Source organism: Hyla sarda, chromosome 6, assembly GCF_029499605.1.
Source record: "Hyla sarda isolate aHylSar1 chromosome 6, aHylSar1.hap1, whole genome shotgun sequence".
NCBI classification, from domain to species: Eukaryota; Metazoa; Chordata; class Amphibia; order Anura; family Hylidae; genus Hyla; species Hyla sarda.
In genome coordinates, this window is record NC_079194.1 from 212,729,093 (window position 1) to 212,749,862 (window position 20,770).

Consider the following 20,770-nt stretch of genomic DNA (forward strand, 5'->3'; position numbering starts at 1 on the left):
TGCAAAATTTCAAGTGTTGTAGAAAATGACTCCTGTGGATTCCCTGATGCCTTTTGCAATGGGTTTGGCCGCTAGGGACTCAGGTTACATCTTCAGAGCATGGAGATGGAATAATGATGCAGGCCAGAAGGCCACAAGCCATCACAGAAGCCCCAGGAGGCTATAGCGTGATTCTATAGGCTGGCGAGTTTTAGAAGAGCTTGTCATGACAAAATCAGCAGGCAGGAAAATAAGCAATAGCAATCCAGAGGTCAGAGGCCAAAAGGTCATTGGTGAGGACTTAACAGGTAAACATTTCAAAAGTCAAAGCCTGGACTTGATCCTTTTCCCTCAGATGGCTCCACTGAAGAAACATATTGCAGCTAGCCAAATTTAAAGGGGTACTCCAGTGGAATTTTTTTTTTTTAAATCAACTGGTGCCAGAAAGTTAAACAGATTAGTAAATTACTTCTATTTAAAAATCTTAATCCTTCCAGTACTTATCAGATGCTGTATAATACAGAGGAAGTTCATTCATTCTAGAATTTATTTTCTGTCTGTCCATGGTGCTCTCTGCTGACACCTCTGTTCATGTCAGGAACTACACAGAGCAGGAGAGGTTTGCTATGGGGGAATGTTCCTGCTCTGGACAGTCTCTAACATGAACAGAGGTGTCAGCAGAGAGCACCATGGACAGACAGAAAAGAAATTCAAAAAGAAAAGAACTTCCTCTGCATTATACAGCAGCTGATAAGTACTGGAAAGATTAAGATTTTAAAAGTAATTTACAAATCTGTTTAATTTTCTGGCACCAGTTGATTTAAAAAAAAATGTTTTACACCGGAGTACCCTTTTAAAGGAATAGTCCAGTCCTGAAAACTTATCCCCTATCCTAAGGGTATGTTCACACTGAGGAATTGGAGAGGAATTTCCACAAGTAATTCTGCTCACTTATTCCTCTCCAATTCATTCAGCAGTGCCATACGCCATAGTATTTAGTTAACTTTCCTCTCCTCAGTTCACACTGAGGAAATTCCGCTAGCGGAATTCTGTAACAGAATTCCATTACGCATGAAGAATGAACATGCGGAAATCGCGTCCTAACCCCATTGAAGTGAATGTAACATTTTTTGGTAGTCTGCCAAATTTGCGCATTACTGTGTGTCCTATCCTCTTTCATTTCCACGCGGATATCAGAGTGGAATTCTGTGCCGAATTCAATGCAAAGTCTGCGCGCATTCCGCACGGAAAAAACTGTGTTTTTGAGCGGATTTTGTTAAGCGACCATTTCGCTCACACCTTAACCAGTATGAACATACCCTAAGGAGAGGGGATAAGTTCAGATAAAGGGGGGTCCAACTGCTGGGGCCCCCTGTGATCTCTCATAGGGGCCCTGGCTCTCCGGCCCGATAGCATGTGTCGACCACCGTTCGCAGTAGCGGCCGACACCCCCCTCAATACAGCGCTACGGCAGAGCCTGGCTCTGCCATAGACTTGCATTGAGGGGGCCTGTCATCTGCTGCTTTGTGCGGGCTGCCGGGGCCCCATATGGGAGATTGCAGGGGGTCCCTGTGGTCGGACCCCCCGCTATCTGAAACTTACCCCCCATCTTAGGATATGGGATACGTTTTTCAGGGCTGGACTATTCCTTTAAGTTTTTTTAACCAATAGTGTCTTTAGAGTCTATTAAGACTGGCTGGCTTGTCAAGCTTTCCTGTCTCCGTTCTCTATGCAACGCTATTGTAACACTCATGGTTCAGTAGACAGGAACACTTGTGGTAGTGGATCCACTGGACCTGTGTGGCAGATGACTCGGACTGCACCAGGGAGCGGAGTGTAAGGTGCTGCTGGTTTTAACCAGAGCCAGCCACAAATCGGGATGGACTTGTTGCGGGAGGCGGCACCCAGGTCGCTATGCCTGGCACGGCTCGACCACACAGGTGGCTGAGGAGATTCGAGGCACAGGTAGGATATGGCAACTCGTGATCAGTATAGCAGAAGGTCAGGGCAGGCGGCACAAAAGCGTAGTCAGGGACGTAGCAGGAGGTCAGTAGACAGGCGGCAAAGGAACGAGGTGCAGGGACTTATAGTATAGACACAGGTGTTTTACATAGTTTTGGGCGTACTTAAATCTCAGAGCACATTCACGTACGCACCCTAGGAGATGGGGACATGCATGCCAGAGCTGAGAGGCAGCAGAGGAACGAGGTAAGTGGCGTGTTGGGATTCGCATATGAGCATGTCCCGCAATGTGAATCCCAGCCCCGCCGGCAGCACGGTACCACCCCTTTGGTCTCCCTCTCTTTTTGCGGTTTAGAAATTTCTTGAGAAGGTCACGGTCCAGGATATTCTCCTCCGGCTCTCAAGATCTTTCCTCAGGACCATAACCCTCCCAGTCAACCAGGAAGAATTGTTTACCTATCCCGATTTTAGTGGCAAGAATCTCTTTGACCTTATAAACGTTAGAAGAGCCGGAGACAGGCGTGGGAGCAAGATTCTTTTGAGAAAACCTGTTGATGACAAGAGGCTTAAGAAGGGAGACATGAAATGAATTAGGAGTATGTAAAGTGGAGCAAGCAGAGTTTGTAGGAGACAGGATTAATTTTTTGCAACTCCTGAAAAGGACCAAGGTAGCGGGGGCCAAGCTTGTAGCAGGGTATCTTGAAGTGAATATATTTGGAGGAAAGCCAAACCTTGTCACCAGGAGAGAAGGACAGAGGAGATCTTCTAATCTTATCAGCCTGTACCTTCATATGTGAGGAAGCTCAAGAAAAAGACTGTCAAGTTTGCTGCCAAATGGAAGCGAAGTCCTGGATAAGCTCATCAACAGCTGGCACACCGGAAGAAACAGGCAATGGAAGAGGATAACGGAGATGAAGTCCGTAAACAACAAAACAGGGAGAAGACCTTGTAGACTCAGAATCTTTATGGTTATATGAGAATTCTGCCCAAGGGAGAAGGTTGACCCAATCATCCTGGCGAGCTGAAACAAAATGCAGAGAAGTCCAGATTGGTGTCAAGACGGCTACAAAGAGCTCGCCAGAACTTAGAAACACACTGGACTCCGCAATCTGAAATCATATGCTGTGGAAAACCATGTAGAAGTACTTCACCAGCTGTGGAGCAGATGGAAGACCAGGTAGAGGGATGAAATTAGCCATCTTGGAGAAGCGATCAACTACGACCCAAATGACCATGTTATTATGGGATGGCAGCAGATCGGTGATAAAATCCATAGCGATGTGGGACCAGGGAGTCTCTGGAATGGGCAAAGGTTGTAAAAGTCCAACAGGTCTCTGCTGAGAGATTTTGTCACTGGCACAGGTGTCACAGGAACGAACAAAATCAGAAACATCACGCTCAAGATGCGGCCACCAGTAGTGCCGAGAGATTAGGAGTAAAGTTTTACGTACTCCAGGATGACCTGCCAACAAAGAAGAATGACCCAATTTCAGTAGCTTGCGTCTCAATCTGACGAGCACAAAGGATTTTCCAGGAGGAGCTTGCTGAATATCGACAGGAGTGGCAGAAACCAAGCGATCAGGAGGAATGATGGGCCTTGGCGTGGAGTCCAAACCTAAGAAGTCAGATGACCGGGAGGGAGCATTAGCTCTGATGTTCCTGTTAGCTGGACGGAAATTAATATAGAAATTGAATCTGGAAAAGAATAATGACCACCTTTCCTGGCAAGGATTCAATAGCTGAGCAGACTGAAGGTACAGAAGATTCTTGTGGTCGGTGTAGATTCTGACCGGATGTGATGACCCTTCCAATAAATGTTGCCATTCCTCCAAAGCAAGCTTAATAGCGAGGAGTTCACGATCTCCAAAGGAGTAGTTCCTTTAAGCTGCCGAGAAAGTCCTAGAAAAGAAACCACAAGTTACAGTCTTGCATTGGTGTTTTTCTGTGTAAGAACGGCTCTGGCTCCAATAGAAGAGGCAGCAACCTCCAAAATAAAGGGCTTCTCCGGATCAATTCTAGAAAGCACAGGAGCAGAGGCAAACGTAGACTTTAAATGAGAGAAAGCTTGTTCGGCCTCAGGAGGCCATGTCTTAAGATTGATACCCTTTTTAGTGAGAGCCACAATCAGAGCAACCAAGGAGGAGACATGTGGGATAAATTGACGATAATAGTTTGCGAATCCCAGAAAGCATTGAATAGCCTGTAGGCCTGAAGGACCAGACTAATCCAATACCGCAGACAACTTTTCTGGATCCATCTGCAGGCCTTGATGGGAAACGATGTAGCTGAGAAAAGGGAAACTAGATTTCTCGATTAAACATTTCTCCAGTTTGGCGTAGAGAGGATTCTTCTGAAAACGTTGTAGAACCAGAGGAACATGAGTATGATGCTCCTCTAAGTTGGTAGAGAAGATAAAGATGTCATCTAGATCTTGGACAACACAGGTGTAGAGAAGATCTCGGAATATATCATTAACAAATTCTTGAAAAACGGCAGGAGTATTGCAAAGACCAAAAGGCATCACAAGATATTCGAAATGTCCATCACGAGTATTGAAGGCCGTTTTCCATTCATCTCCCTTGCGTATATGAATAAGGTTATTGTAATGGCGGCGCTCTGGCCGGACACGTCGGGTGTGAGTGCTCTTTTGCTCCTGTCCCTGCTGCTGGTGCCCGCATATTAATCCCAGCCCGTCACTCACCTCCCTCATCTTCCACCTCTCCGTGTCCTCACAGCCCTGGCGCTTATGCCCCCCGCCTCCTAGGGCACGCTCGCGTCGGAGCTCTCACTCTTAAAGGGCCAGTGCTTGTTAAATCAAGCACCCTAGTCCTAAAATATAAGCTCCTCCCTTGGTGCCCTGCTGGATCTTTGGTCTGCACCTGTGTTCCTGCCCTGACCTACTGCCATCTTGCCATGTCCTGCCAGTCTCCTTCTATGCCACGCCACCTCCCAGCTACCTGTGTGGACAAGTCGTGCCAGGGGTAGCGACCTGGGTGCCACCTGCCGCAGCAAGACCACCCGCTTTGCGCAGGGCTCTGGTGAAAACCAGCGGCACCTTAGACTCTGCTCCCTGACACGGCTCACGTCATCATCCACACAGGCAAAGAGGATCCACCACCTGCCATATCCCGTTACAGTTATATGCACCCCGCAATTCCAACTTGGAGGAGACCTTGGCTCCACTGAGACGGTAAAAATGTTCAGAGATAAGGGGAAATGGATAACAATTTTTGACCAAGATTTTGTTAAGTCCCCTGTAGTCAATACATGGGCAGAGAGAACCATCCATTTTCCCGACAAAGAAGAAACCTGCTCCGGCAGGAGAAGAGGACTGTTACGCCGAGCGCTCCGGGTCCCCGCTCCTCCCCGGAGCGCTCGCAGCATCCTCTCATTCGCAGCGCCCCGGTCAGACCTGCTGACCGGGTGCGCTGCAATATCACTCCCAGCCGGGATGCGATTCGCGATGCGGGAGGCGCCCGCTCGCGATGCGCGTCCCGGCTCCCGTACCTGACCTGTTCCCCGTCTGTCTTGTCCCGGCGCGCGCGGCCCCGCTCCTTAGGGCGCGCGCGTGCCGAGTCTCTGCAATTTAAAGGGCCACTGCGCCACTGATTGGCGCAGCAGGCTTAATCAGTATTTTCACCTGTGCACTCCCTACTTATACCTCACTTCCCCTGCACTCCCTCGCCGGATCTTGTTGCCATTGTGCCAGTGAAAGCGTTTTCTTGTATGTTCCTAGCCTGTGTTCCAGACCTCCTGCCGTTGCCCCTGACTACGATCCTTGCTGCCTGCCCTGACCTTCTGCTACGTCCGACCTTGCTCTTGTCTACTCCCTTGTACCGCGCTTATCTTCAGCAGTCAGAGAGGTTGAGCCGTTGCTGGTGGATACGACCTGGTTGCTACCGCCGCTGCAAGACCATCCCGCTTTGCGGCGGGCTCTGGTGAATACCAGTAGCAACTTAGAACCGGTCCACCAACACGGTCCACGCCAATCCCTCTCTGGCACAGAGGATCCACCTCCAGCCAGCCGAATCGTGAAAGTAGATCCGGCCATGGATCCCGCTGAAGTCCCACTGCCAGTTGTCGCCGACCTCACCACGGTGGTCGCCCAGCAGTCGCAACAGATAGCGCAACAAGGCCACCAGCTGTCTCAACTGACCGTGATGCTACAGCAGCTATTACCACAGCTTCAGCAACAATCTCCTCCGCCAGCTCCTGCACCTCCTCCGCAGCGAGTGGGCGCTTCCGGCCTACGATTATCCTTGCCGGATAAATTTGATGGGGACTCTAAGTTTTGCCGTGGCTTTCTTTCGCAATGTTCCCTGCACTTGGAGATGATGTCGGACCAGTTTCCTACTGAAAGGTCTAGGATGGCTTTCGTAGTCAGCCTTCTGTCTGGGAAAGCTCTGTCATGGGCCACACCGCTCTGAGACCGCAATGACCCAGTCACTGCCTCGGTACACTCCTTCTTCACGGAGATTCGAAGTGTCTTTGAGGAACCTGCCCGAGCCTCTTCTGCTGAGACTGCCCTGCTGAACCTGGTCCAGGGTAATTCTTCTGTTGGCGAGTACGCCATCCAATTCCGTACTCTTGCCTCCGAATTATCCTGGAATAATGAGGCCCTCTTCGCGACCTTTAAAAAAGGCCTATCCAGCAACATTAAGGATGTGCTGGCCGCACAAGAAATTCCTGCTAACCTGCATGAACTTATTCATCTTGCCACCCGCATTGACATGCGTTTTTCCGAAAGGCGTCAGGAGCTCCGCCAGGATATGGACTTTGTTCGCACGAGGCGGTTTCTCTCTTGATGTGAACTCTGCTTCTCCACGCCTTACTGTGCCTGTGCGGATATCTTCTTCTATCTTCTCCTTCTCTGCTATGGCCTTCTTGGATTCCGGATCTGCAGGAAATTTTATTTTGGCCTCTCTCATCAACAGGTTCAACATTCCGGTGACCAGTCTCGCCAGACCCCTCTACATCAATTCTGTTAACAATGAAAGATTCGACTGTACCGTGCGTTACCGCACGGAACCTCTCCTAATGTGCATCGGACCCCATCACGAAAAAATTGAATTTTTGGTCCTCTCCAACTGCACTTCAGAAATTCTTCTTGGATTACCGTGGCTTCAACGCCATTCCCCAACCCTTGATTGGTCCACAGGAGAGATCAAGAACTGGGGTACTTCTTGTCACAGGGACTGTCTTAAACCGGTTCACAGTACTCCCTGTCGTGACCCTGTGGTTCCCCCGGTATCCGGTCTTCCTAAGGCTTATATGGACTATGCTGATGTTTTTTGCAAAAAGCAAGCAGAGACTTTACCTCCTCACAGGCCTTATGACTGTCCTATTGACCTCCTCCCGGGTACTACTCCACCCCGGGGCAGAATCTATCCTCTGTCTGCTCCAGAGACTCTAGCCATGTCGGAGTACATCCAGGAGAATTTAAAAAAGGGGTTTATCCGCAAGTCCTCCTCTCCTGCCGGAGCTGGATTTTTTTTTGTGTCCAAAAAAGATGGCTCCCTACGCCCTTGCATTGATTACCGCGGACTTAATAAAATCACGGTAAAAAAAACGCTACCCCTTACCTCTTATCTCGGAACTCTTTGATCACCTACAAGGCGCCTGCATCTTTACCAAACTGGACTTAAGAGGTGCTTATAATCTCATCCGCATCAGGGAGGGGGACGAATGGAAGACTGCATTTAACACCAGAGATGGACACTTTGAGTATCTGGTCATGCCCTTTGGCTTGTGCAACGCCCCTGCCGTCTTCCAAGACTTTGTTAATGAAATTTTTCGTGATCTCCTATATTCCTGTGTTGTGGTTTATCTGGACGATATTCTGATTTTTTCTGCCAACTTAGAAGAACACCGCCAGCATGTCCGCATGGTTCTTCAGAGACTTCGGGACAATCAACTTTATGCCAAAATGGAGAAATGTCTCTTTGAATGTCAATCTCTTCCTTTCCCTGGATACTTGGTCTCTGGCAAGGGACTACAAATGGACCCAGATAAACTTTCTGCCATCTTAGATTGGCCACGCCCCTCCGGATTCCGTGCTATCCAACGTTTTTTGGGGTTCGCCAATTATTACAGACAATTAATTCCACACTTCTCCACTATTGTGGCCCCTATCGTAGCTTTAACCAAGAAAAATGCCAATCCTAAGTCCTGGTCTCCCCAAGCGGAAGACGCATTTAAACATCTCAAGTCTGCCTTTTCTTCTGCTCCCGTGCTCTCCAGACCTGACCCATCTAAACCCTTTCTATTGGAGGTAGATGCCTCCTCTGTGGGAGCTGGAGCTGTCCTTCTACAAAAAAATTCTTCCGGGCATGCTGTTACTTGTGGTTTTTTTTCTAGGACCTTCTCTCCGGCGGAGAGAAACTACTCCATTGGTGATCGAGAACTACTGGCCATTAAATTGGCGCTTGAGGAATGGAGGCACCTGCTGGAGGGATCAAAATTTCCAGTTATCATATACACTGATCACAAGAATCTCTCCTATCTCCAGTCTGCCCAACGACTGAACCCTCACCAGGCTAGGTGGTCGTTGTTCTTTGCCCGTTTTAACTTTAAAATCCATTTTCGCCCTGCTGACAAGAACATTAGGGCCGATGCCCTCTCTCGTTCTTCTGATGCCTCTGAAGTAGAGGTCTCTCCGCAACATATCATTCCTCCGGACTGTCTGATCTCCACTTCTCCAGCTTCCATCAGGCAAACTCCTCCAGGGAAGACCTTCGTTTCTCCACGCCAGCGTCTCGGGATTCTCAAATGGGGACACTCCTCCCACCTCGCAGGCCATGCAGGCATCAAAAAATCCTTGCAAATCATCTCTCGATTTTATTGGTGGCCGACTCTGGAGACTGATGTTGTTGATTTCGTGCGGGCCTGTACTGTCTGTGCCCGGGATAAGACTCCTCGCCAGAAGCCTGCTGGTCTCCTTCATCCTCTGCCTGTTCCTGAACAGCCTTGGTCACAGATTGGTATGGACTTTATTACGGACTTGCCCTCATCCCGTGACAACACAGTTGTTTGGGTGGTCGTTGATCGATTTTCCAAGATGGCACATTTTATTCCTCTTCCTGGTCTTCCTTCTGCGCCTCAGTTGGCAAAGCAATTTTTTGTACATATTTTTCGACTTCACGGTTTGCCCACGCATATCGTCTCGGATAGAGGCGTCCAATTCGTGTCTAAATTCTGGAGGGCCCTCTATAAACAGCTCAAGATCAAATTAAACTTCTCTTCTTCTTATCATCCCCAATCCAATGGGCAAGTAGGAAGAATTAATCAGGTCCTGGGTGACTATTTACGGCATTTTGTTTCCTCCCGCCAGGATGACTGGGCAGATCTTCTACCATGGGCCGAATTCTCATACAACTTCAGAGTCTCCGAATCTTCTGCTAAATCCCCATTTTTCGTGGTGTACGGCCGTCACCCTCTTCCCCCCCTCCCTACTCCACCATATGGAAAGAAACCCAAAATTCTCTTTTACAGGCTTCATCCCGAATGAAAAGATTTGCTGATAAAAAAAGAAGAGCTCCCCCCATTTTTGCTCCCGGAGACAAGGTATGGCTCTCCGCTAAATATGTCCACTTTCGTGTCCCCAGTTACAAACTGGGACCGTGCTATCTTGGTCCTTTCAAAATCTTGTGCCAGATTAACCCTGTCTCTTACAAACTACTTCTTCCTCCTTCTCTCCGTATTCCCAATGCCTTCCATGTCTCTCTCCTTAAACCACTCATCCTTAACCGCTTCTCTCCCAAAGTTGTTTCTCCCACTCCTGTTTCCGGTTCATCTGACGTCTTTTCTGTGAAGGAGATTCTGGCCTCCAAGACTGTCAGAGGTAAAAGATTTTTTTTGGTGGATTGGGAAAACTGTGGCCCAGAGGAGAGATCCTGGGAACCTGAGGACAACATCCTAGACAAAAGTCTTATCCTCAGGTTCTCAGGCTCCAAGAAGAGGGGGAGACCCAAGGGGGGGGTACTGTTACGCCGAGCGCTCCGGGTCCCCGCTCCTCCCCGGAGCGCTCGCAGCATCCTCTCATTCGCAGCGCCCCGGTCAGACCTGCTGACCGGGTGCGCTGAAATATCACTCCCAGCCGGGATGCGATTCGCGATGCGGGAGGCGCCCGCTCGCGATGCGCGTCCCGGCTCCCGTACCTGACCCGTTCCCTGTCTGTCTTGTCCCGGCGCGTGCGGCCCCGCTCCTTAGGGCGCGCGCACGCCGGGTCTTTAAAGGGCCACTGCGCCACTGAGCCACTGATTGGCGCAGCAGGCTTAATCAGTATGTTCACCTGTGCACTCCCTACTTATACCTCACTTCCCCTGCACTCCCTCGCCGGATCTTGTTGCCATTGTGCCAGTGAAAGCGTTTCCTTGTATGTTCCTAGCCTGTGTTCCAGACCTCCTGCCGTTGCCCCTGACTACGATCCTTGCTGCCTGCCCTGACCTTCTGCTACGTCCGACCTTGCTCTTGTCTACTCCCTTGTACCGCGCTTATCTTCAGCAGTCAGAGAGGTTGAGCCGTTGCTGGTGGATACGACCTGGTTGCTACCGCCGCTGCAAGACCATCCCGCTTTGCGGCAGGCTCTGGTGAATACCAGTAGCAACTTAGAACCGGTCCACCAACACGGTCCACGCCAATCCCTCTCTGGCACAGAGGATCCACCTCCAGCCAGCCGAATCGTGACAAGGACTTACAGATGAATCACTTTTGGAGGTTCTCCTGGAAATACTCTGCCATGGCTTTGGTCTCAGGAACTGACAACGGGTAAATTCTTCCACGAGGAGGAGTGGTACCAGGCAGTAGATCAATGGGGCAATCGTAAGGACAATATGGAGGCAGGGACTCGGCCTGCTTCATGCAGGATACATCTGAAAAGTCCTGGTAAGGTGGAGGCAGACCAGGCAAAGGAGGAGGACAAGAAACAACTTTAGGCTGGACTGACCTGAGACAAAGATTTTGACAGAACTGTCCACAGCATAAAATTTCTCCAGTTCTCCAATCTAGTTGCAGAGAATGATGTCGGAGCCAAGGAAGGCCAAGAAGAAGCTCTGAAGTACAGTGAGGCAGCACATAGAATTCAACCTTTTCTTTATGCAAGGCTCCCACTTGTTTGACGAGAGGCATAGTACAGAAAAGCACCATACAGTCCAGGTTTTGTCCGTCAACAGAGGAAATGAACAAAGTCTTGTTGTTGAGTAACAGGACATTTATGTTTATGGACCAAAGAGGCATCAATTAAGTCGCCTGCAGAATCAGTGCAATGGTCATGCAAGGAGAGGTAGTATTCAACCTAGGTGCCAGTGTTTCCCAGCTGCTGAGGACAAACAGTACAGTCTTTTTGTGGAAGTGCTCCGGGCTAGCACAATACAGGCACAAATTCTCTCTGTGACGTCGAGATCGCTCCTGTTGCATCAGGCGAGAGTGATCTACTTGCATAGACTCTTCAGCAAGAGGCACAAGAGACTGTAGAGGAGGACGTTGGAACACATGCACCAAGCGAGGATATTGCTGTGTTCAGTCACAGAGGACAGAGGATCATGTACAGTTGCAGGCGGGGGGTTTGACTGGGGCGGTACACCTGCTCACTGAGGACAGAAACCTCCCGTGGGGCAGAAGGGCAGAAGACTGAGGACAAAGGCCACTTTAGCTCGTTCCGTCGGGAACTGATAAGACATGAGCTCCAGATGCAAGGAGCACTGTGTAATGAAGCCTCTACACAACTTCGGATCTCTATCGTACTTCGAGGGTAAAGGTAATCATAACTTGGACCCAGAATACACTGCAGGAGTAGGTGGAGAAACTTGATCTGGTTGCGGCTGCTGCTGCTGTTGTATAGCCAATAACTGCTGCATCATTGCAGACAACTGAGTGAGCTGCTGCGCCTGTCGGGCCAACTGCTGTGACTATCGCACCACAACAGAGGGAAGATCCGCAACTTCAGGCAGGGGTACCAGGAGGAGGACAGTAGACAGGTGGCAAAGGAAGAAGGTCAGATCACAGAACAAGGGTCAGAAACACAGCAAGGCAACTCTCAGGAACACTTTCTCTCAGGCACTAGGCAACTAAGATCTGACAGGAAAGTGTGGGAGGTGCAGGGACTTATAGAAAAGGCACAGGTGTTTCACATAATTATGGGTGTACTGGCCCTTTTGTCGTTCGGTAATAACTCAATTATGAATTATGGTAATACAATTATTAATTATGATAAATTTAAAATTATGAAACTTATTAAAAATATCAAAATTATGGCCTGGGGAATTGTAGGCAAAGCCAATCAATACAATTCACATCTGAGTCCGACTATTTCCTCGGATATAAACAAGTTATTTTTATGACGGGATAACGCTTAAGAATGTAGTTTTGTAATATACAATAATACACAGGTATTATAAAAGTACGCAGAATTATTGGTTATAAGATTATAAACATAAATGAGTAATAAACACAATGATATATGCAAATGAATGTAAATTAGATATTAGTAAACAGTATAAGCTTGTTAATTGGCTACATAAAAGTTGAACAATTCATGTAGTAAGTGACTTGTTAAAATAAAACAAAAGCTCCTAGGTTATAATATCATATAAGAGAAAGGTTACATATCACTCTATTCAGAGGAACCTCATGATATCAAGGTGGGCAATATCTAATCATAGACATCAATATGGAATGCTAAATACACTCCGCCCCCCTTCTAATCAACTACAAATCACATGATTCCAAGAATGGGGAATCCATCTGAGGATATAAAAATATGGAAGAACTATTATCACCCCTTTCTGGACTATTTTCTATACATGATCTTGGTAAGACTATTAAGACAATTAGCAGAGATATATGATCTTGCTCTATATTTTAGGAGGAAGAACTTGAAACAAGTCTCCTGTGTGGGAAATATACTTATAACACTTAGTTTGGCGAGTATGAATTCTATCAATATCTAAGCAATTATTTAATGCTTTGATAGATTATAAATCTTGATTCTTCTGCAGGTAGAATGAAGTCTCATAATATCCTAAAACTAGGATCTCAATATGGAGATAATTAATTATTTTATTTTATAAATTTATTCGCCAATCTAAATGGTATAATTTCATCCACATTATCCCAATTATTCTTAATTAAATGGAATACCATTTTTGTGTCTCTTACCAAAACTTTGTAAGAACCTTACGTCTGCTCTGAGGAACACTGAGCGGTCCATCTCATCGTCATGGATAGCCATTGGGTCGGTACCGTGTGATCAGTCCAGCTTGCAGGGATCTCACATGGCTTTCATGGCTTCCATCTTGTGGATCTCTTTCCTTTGTCTTTGTGTGCTCTCTACAGCACAGCCTACAGTTCAGAGTACAGCAGTCTCCAGTTCAGTCTCCAGTTCCCAGTTAGAGTAGTTCAGTTTCCTAACATCTGGTTTACCAGACTTTTTAATTAGTTAGATACACCCTCCTAAATTGTGCACACAAAACATGAAATCATGATAAATCCATATACTTTATTAGATACAAAAAGTTAAAAATATACATAGAAAAGTGCAGAGTACATAACATCTAACATCTGCGACAAAATATGCAAATTGGTCGACCACATTCTTAGACAAATGGTTTATGTGTTACCATCTTATCTCAAAGATACGACAGATGCCCTTAGACGTCTAGAGGGACTTCATCTGGATCCTGACATGCTGATCGTAACTTGTGATGTTGAATCCCTTTACACATCGATTCGCCATGAGGACGGTATTCGAGCTGTTAGATCTTCCTTTTTGATGTCGAATTTCCCCGGAAATATTGGTGAGTTTATTACCAATCTACTATCTTTTGCCCTTACTCATAACTATTTTTATTTCCGCCAATCCATCTATCTTCAAACACAGGGGACCGCAATGGGGGCTGCATGTGCGCCCTCATATGCAAACCTATTTTTGGGGGCCTGGGAAAGAGAAATCTTTCTCACTCATCCATGCCCACAGGTGGACAAGGTCCACCTATGGGCTAGATATATTGATGACATCATCATGATCTGGAAAGGCTCCCAGGATGATTTGGAGCAGTTTATTAAGGACCTGAATAATAACCAATTGAATATTAAACTGACGTCCAAAAGTGGTAGAGTGGATATGGAATTCTTGGATATTTTATTTACGGTGGACGATAATGGTCTCTTACATTCTAATCTATACAGGAAACCTACCTCTACTAATGCACTTCTGCATGCGGATTCTGCACATCCTACCAAGTTGATCCAAAGCATTCCAGTTGGGCAATTTCTACGGGCCCGTCGAATATGCTCTTCCATGGAGTCTTTTGAGGTACAAGCCAGGGACCTAAGCCAACGATTTCGTGATCGTGGATATGACGAAGCATGTATTAAGAAGGCATATAAACGAGCCAAATATTCAAATCGTGATTCTCTACTACAACAAAGACCCCCAAGGGATAATGATAACCAGGTGAGGTTTATAACAACATATAACTCACAATCAAGGCAGGTTCAGCAAATTTTGTCCAAATATTGGGACATATTGACGGTGGATCCGATCTTAAAATTATATTTGAACCCCCATCCGTCTATCACTTACAAAAGAGCAACCAACCTACGAGATGTCTTGGTACATAGTCATCATGTGGGCAATGTACCTCAACGGTTATTTGGTTCCAAAGGTCCGAAATGGGGCTGTAAATCATGTGGATCCTGTGTGGCTTGTTGTAATTTGGTTCCTGATACACAATTTTGGGACTCAAAAAGATTGAAACAATACAAAATTACACATACCATTTCTTGTAATACTGTTGGAGTCATATATCATGCTACCTGTCCTTGTGGTTTGATCTATATAGGACTTACCTCAAGGGAATTCAAAAGGAGGATCCGCGAGCATGTCTTGGGTATCTTATCGGCCAAAGATGAAGAAGATATCACAACCTTAACAACTATACCACAACACTTCAAGCTCCACCATCAAAGTGATCCATCCGGCCTCCAATTTCGAGGTATTGACCGTGTCTTCCCAGGGCTGAGAGGTGGGAATTGGAAAAAATTATTGGCACAAAGAGAGGCTTATTGGATTTTTAAACTCAAAACTATTCAGCCCCTCGGTCTCAATGACTCCTTGAGCTTTGCTCCTTTTCTGTGAGACATTTTCTGTCACACTAATCCCTCCGGCACTACATGTATTTTGGACACTTATTATATAGTTAGCTGACTTGGTCCCTTAAAATGTGACTGTCCTAGTTACGGCTCTCACACTTTGTTTTTATTGGTTTTAGATTTGATTTTAATCTTCTTTCTCTTTTTCTTCTTTTCTCTCCTTTTCTTTTTTTAAAAATTTTTTCCACAGCCTTTGTTCCTATATCTTTAAGTCTCCATCCATCCGACCATCCAGTGTCAACAAGTCACCATCCGTCCATCATTAAAATGCTATTATTAATGTTATGTATGTTATTAATTATTAGTATTAGGCCCATGCCATCTTAATATTTAATATTTTATGTTTTTACCCACAAGATTTGCCAGACCTTTTTATTTTAACATTTTTGTATTTTTTTACTTTTTCATATTTCATGTTATTCTATGTTTCAATTATATAACACACTCACTCACTCATTCACGTTACACCATTTTCACATTAGGTATGGGCTACACCTTTATTGTTTATTCATACACTATAGATCATTTACATACCCATCCGTTGCACTTCACCTATTAATTATATTTCATTTTATCTTTCACATATACATTTCATTATTGTGTCACATTACACATTCATAATGTTTTTAATTTTTAACACATTTTTTATATACACATTTATATATTTGTGTGCATTTTTACACTGTTTGTTCACTTTTTCTCTTTATTCACCTATTTCACACTCTCCAGCACTTCTCACCTATTCATTCTCTTCTCACTTTACCTTGCATGTCACTTGCACTATTGCGCCTGCGCCCTTGTCCCTCCGATCATATGACCATGGTATCACGTGATCAGAGTGGGCGTTCTATGACGCGCGCCGCTCATTTCTTTTGACCGCCTTATTTTTTACTTGTTCCGGTCTTTTTCTATGCGCCGTGTCCATTGCTGCGCTTGCGCTCTGCCTATTCCGGTCTGGGTCACGTGTCTGGCCCACACGCGACCCACACCTCAATGTCTCCTTCCCGGTGGCGCGCATGCGCCAATTATGCTGTTCTATCACATGATCGGAACCGATCATGTGACACCTTCTGTCCGGAAACACGCAGTTAGCGTTCCGGAAACTGGTTAGTTGGTCCCCCTGGCCAGTCCACTTTCATTCTGGCGCTATTACCATTCTGTGGGCGTCATCTTATTGTTAATCTTAGGTATTGTCATTGGCTGGTCAGCGTGCCAATCTGGATGGATGTATGTGAGTGGTTGTCTGGCCAGATATAAGGTAGGCTGTTTCTTAGGATAGTCACACCCCCTGAGGAAGCACTTTAGAAGCGAAACGATCGTTGGGGTAGGTAGGTATGGTCTGGCATTCTTGATTAGGTATGGGGCTCTGTCCTTTTCTTTATTGACTTATATTTGTCACAGTCCCATACTAAGGTTTCCTTGCATTTACTACCCGCATTGCCTGTTATTTATATACTTTTCTGCTTTATGACTCATACCCACCCTTCCATGGTGATTCAGTGCCCTTTTTATGTACTCTGCACTTTTCTATGTATATTTTTAACTTTTTGTATCTAATAAAGTATATGGATTTATCATGATTTCATGTTTTGTGTGCACTATTTGATACACATTTTCGGCGTTCCCATTTAGTTGGTGCACCCCCACCTGCTTGTTATAGTAGGTTGGTTTTTCTCTTTTTTGGTGTTAAACACCCTCCTAAATTGTAATTCCCCAATGAATATAGGTTGGGCGTGTACATATGGTAATGACTATGACATCACTATAATACCCAGAATGCCTTTCCTGTCGATGTAATGTCACCTACCCATCCACTAGGGGGTGCTATTGCATAAGCAATTAGCATCATTACCATTAAGGGTTAACTGTCATTAACTGGTCTTAAACCCACATTCCACACTTGAAATATGGAGCACTAGATTATCAATTCAGGGATTAATTTTGACATCTAAAAGTAATTAAACCATGATTTCTCCAGACATAGAGTCACCACTAGACATTTAAATTTATTGGACAGATAAGAAACAATGGATTATTCTCCAACACAGATGTGTGAATGTCTCTGTTTGTCCAGTCTTGGTAATTGATTATTATTTACAATAACATTCAAAAAACTGGCAACTAACCCTTAACAAAGATACATCCTCACAGTGTACACTTGAGACCTTTCCTTATCTAAACATTGAGCAATGCTTAGCAATCATATATACGATAATAGATATATACTGATGTCCTTTACAATATGTCCTACTGATTACCTTATATATAAAGAACTAATGTTCATTCGAATGAGACATAGTTATTTCACAGTTTGTTATCTCACCCCCTTTTTCTCTCCATTCACCTCCCTTTACCTTGGTAGTAATGTCGTCTAGAGAGTGTAACCAGACCCCCTATCAGTCTCTTATCTAAACACCATAAATAAGCTAAAGATACAAGAAGCATTGTACTCCCAGACTGGCATTAGAGATAGGAGATGAAACTTCAGATTTTGCCTACTTAGGTTAATACACAAAATGGCCGACATCATGCAATCATGCTAAGAAACATATGAAACATAGTGATTCATTTTTGGGGCTCAATTAGCACAACGCTTTAAATCTCAGAGCTCCCGTGTGTGCGCAACCTAGGAGATGAGGACACGCGCACCGGAGCTGAGAGGCAGGAGAGGAGGCAGCAGAGGAACAAGGTAAGTGACAGGCTCGGATTCGCATGCAGGCGCGTCCTGCGATGCAAATCCCAGCCCCGCCGACAGCAGGGGAGAGGAGGACAATGAGCTCATGGCCAGCGCGTGTGGTCGGAGCGCAAGGCGTGACAGCTATCTTGTGCATATTCATTATTCTTTAATCTTACATTAATAGTGCGTTACCAATTGTTTTCTTGGTGACTATGGTACCAGTTGCCTTGACATCATTGACAAGATCCTCTTGTGTAGTTCTGGGCTGATTCCTCACTGTTCTCATAATTAATAAAACTTCACAAGGAGAGATCTTGTACTCGTTCCACTAAGCTGCTTGACAATGGTCTAGATGCCCATTTCAGCCTTGTGCAGGGCTATAGTCCTGTCCCTGACATCTTTGGACAGTTCTTTAGTCTTTGTCATGGTAAAGAGTTTGTAATCTGATTCTTTGCATCTTTGGACAGGTAACTTTTATACAGGGAGCAAGCTGAGGTGAGGAGAACTCCCTCTAAGAGAGTGCTCCAAATCTTAGCTTGCTAGCTGTTTAAAAGATGCCTGTGAGCCAGAAATCTTTTTGATTGATAAAGAATCAAATGCTTATTTCACTATTAAAATGCAAAACTTAATTGAAATGCATTTTTTTCTGGATTTTTTATGTTATTCATTTATGTTCAAATAAACCTAGCATTAAAATTATACACTGATCATTTCCTTGTCAGTGGGCAAACAAACAAAATAAACAGGGGACAAAATGCTTCTAGTTCTCCACTGTGGTAAAAACAAATGGTACATTTAATTGGTTCATAAAATAGTGTCTGTACCTGTGTGTGACGGTTTTCTCACAATTCTTATGTGATTTTTACCCCAATATTTATTTTTAGCAGCATACAAAAGCATTGTTGTCTCAGATTTTTCCAAGGTTGCAATGCGGCCAAGACCTGACTCACTAGTCAGCTGATGACAGGGAGCCTGTCTGCTTCAATGGGTGGAGGGATCGCTTCGTGGGAGATAGATCAATCTGCAACTAATGCAACAGCTGTGGGCACACTGATTGAAAACCACAGTTTTTTTTTTTTATGGAAGCAGCTCATTTACGTATCAATGGGTGGGGTGGCAGATGTGTGGGAGGGAGGAAAATGGAATGATGGGATTTGTAGGCAAAAGAAGAAAACTCCAAAAGGAAATATCAGTTCACAAAAAGCTAGCCATAGTATTATGGTAATCTCACAACATAGCCATTTAGCCCCAAGACAAGCGCAGATCCTTCCTAAGCATGTCCATTACTGTCTGCCAGGTTACGTACCAAAATTACCTTATGGTGGATAACCCCTTAGATGCTATTTTAGTTCATGTTAAAGGGAAATATCAACTGGCTCCAGAAAGTTAAAGAGATTTGTAAATTATTTCTATTAAAAAATATTAATCCTTCCAATAATTATCAGCTGCTGAAGTTGGGTTTTTCTTTTCTGTCTGGCAACAGTGCTCTCTGCTGACATCTCTGCTTGTCTCGGAAACTAGACAGAGTAGAAGAGGTTTGCTCTGGGGATTTGTTTCCACTCTGGACAGTTACCGAGACAGGTGTCATCAGAGAGCACAAGAACAAAGAGAAAAGAACAACACAACTTCAGCAGCTCATGAGTACTGAAAGGATTAAGATTTATTTAATAGAAGTAATTTACAAATCTGTTTAAATTTCTGGAGCCAGTTGAGATATATATATAAAGGTTTTTTTTCCTAGATAACCCTTTAATAATAAATCACTCTTCCTCCATGTATTATATCAACACATTTTATCACATTACATATTTATATTATCCACTGTTATGTCAAAGTTCACCTAATTTTCACTTTAGGTTCATTTAGGAATATCATGCAAGAAGCCATTTTTGACAGGGGAGAGGATGATTGCAATGTTCTCCAATGCATACTCTCACGATCACTGTTTTAAGTTCTTGCCCACCTGCTCTAGAACATATTTATACATATTTAGGCCTTCACTGTCCTTTACTTTAAATGTTTTTACTTAAGGTTCTATGAAAATGAATGCCTAATATACTTATGGTTAAATATTGTAACTATATATATATATATATATATATATATATATATATATTTTTTTTTTTTTTTTTTTATGTAGCCATATTTAAGACATACATTTCCCTATAGTATTGTCCACACAGACAGTGTAGCAGAGTTTTTGCTTCATGGCAGCTGAAATAAATGTGAGTTGTCAGCTAAATGTCATCGACGATTAGTCTCCAGGTAGTAATGAAGTATTGCCCCTTCCCCAGGGTCCAGGATATGACAGTAGAGATACATAAAAGCATTATCTGTGTGTAAAATATTGTGTTAAAAGAAGTTTGATCATTCATTGAACAATCATCTGGAGAACAATTATTTCACAGACACAACCACGTTGATGCTGGTTGTTTCTGTTGTTTAAACTGGCCATATATGATCTATGACATTGGAGAAGGCAAATAATCTTTTTGGCAATGTTGTGTAAACATTTTTTGTGAATATTTTTGAGAACATTTTTGTGAATATCCCAAAAGATGATTCCTGTCCATTTTAAGAAGTGTCCAGAGTAGAAGAAAATCCCCATAGCAAACATATGCTGCTCTGGACAGTTCCTAAAATGGACAGAGATGTCAGCAGAGAGCACTGTGGTCATCATGTCAGCAGAGAGCTCTGTGTTCCAAAAAGAAAATAATGTCTTCTGTAGTATTCAGCAGCTAATAAGTACTGGAAGGCTAAGATTTTTTTAAAATAAGTCATTTACAAATCTGTTTAACTTTCTGACTTGATCCTTGTTTGAGAACACTGTTTGAAAAACCCTGCCATATAGGGACTAAACAATTGTATATGTGTGTGTAAATATATTTTAGGGCTCCACAATATATTGCAATCCCATTTGAATTGCAATAATTGGGGATTGCGATATGTTGATGCAGCCCTTTGAAAAATGTTGCGATTAAACAGTGCTAAGCTCCCATCCCG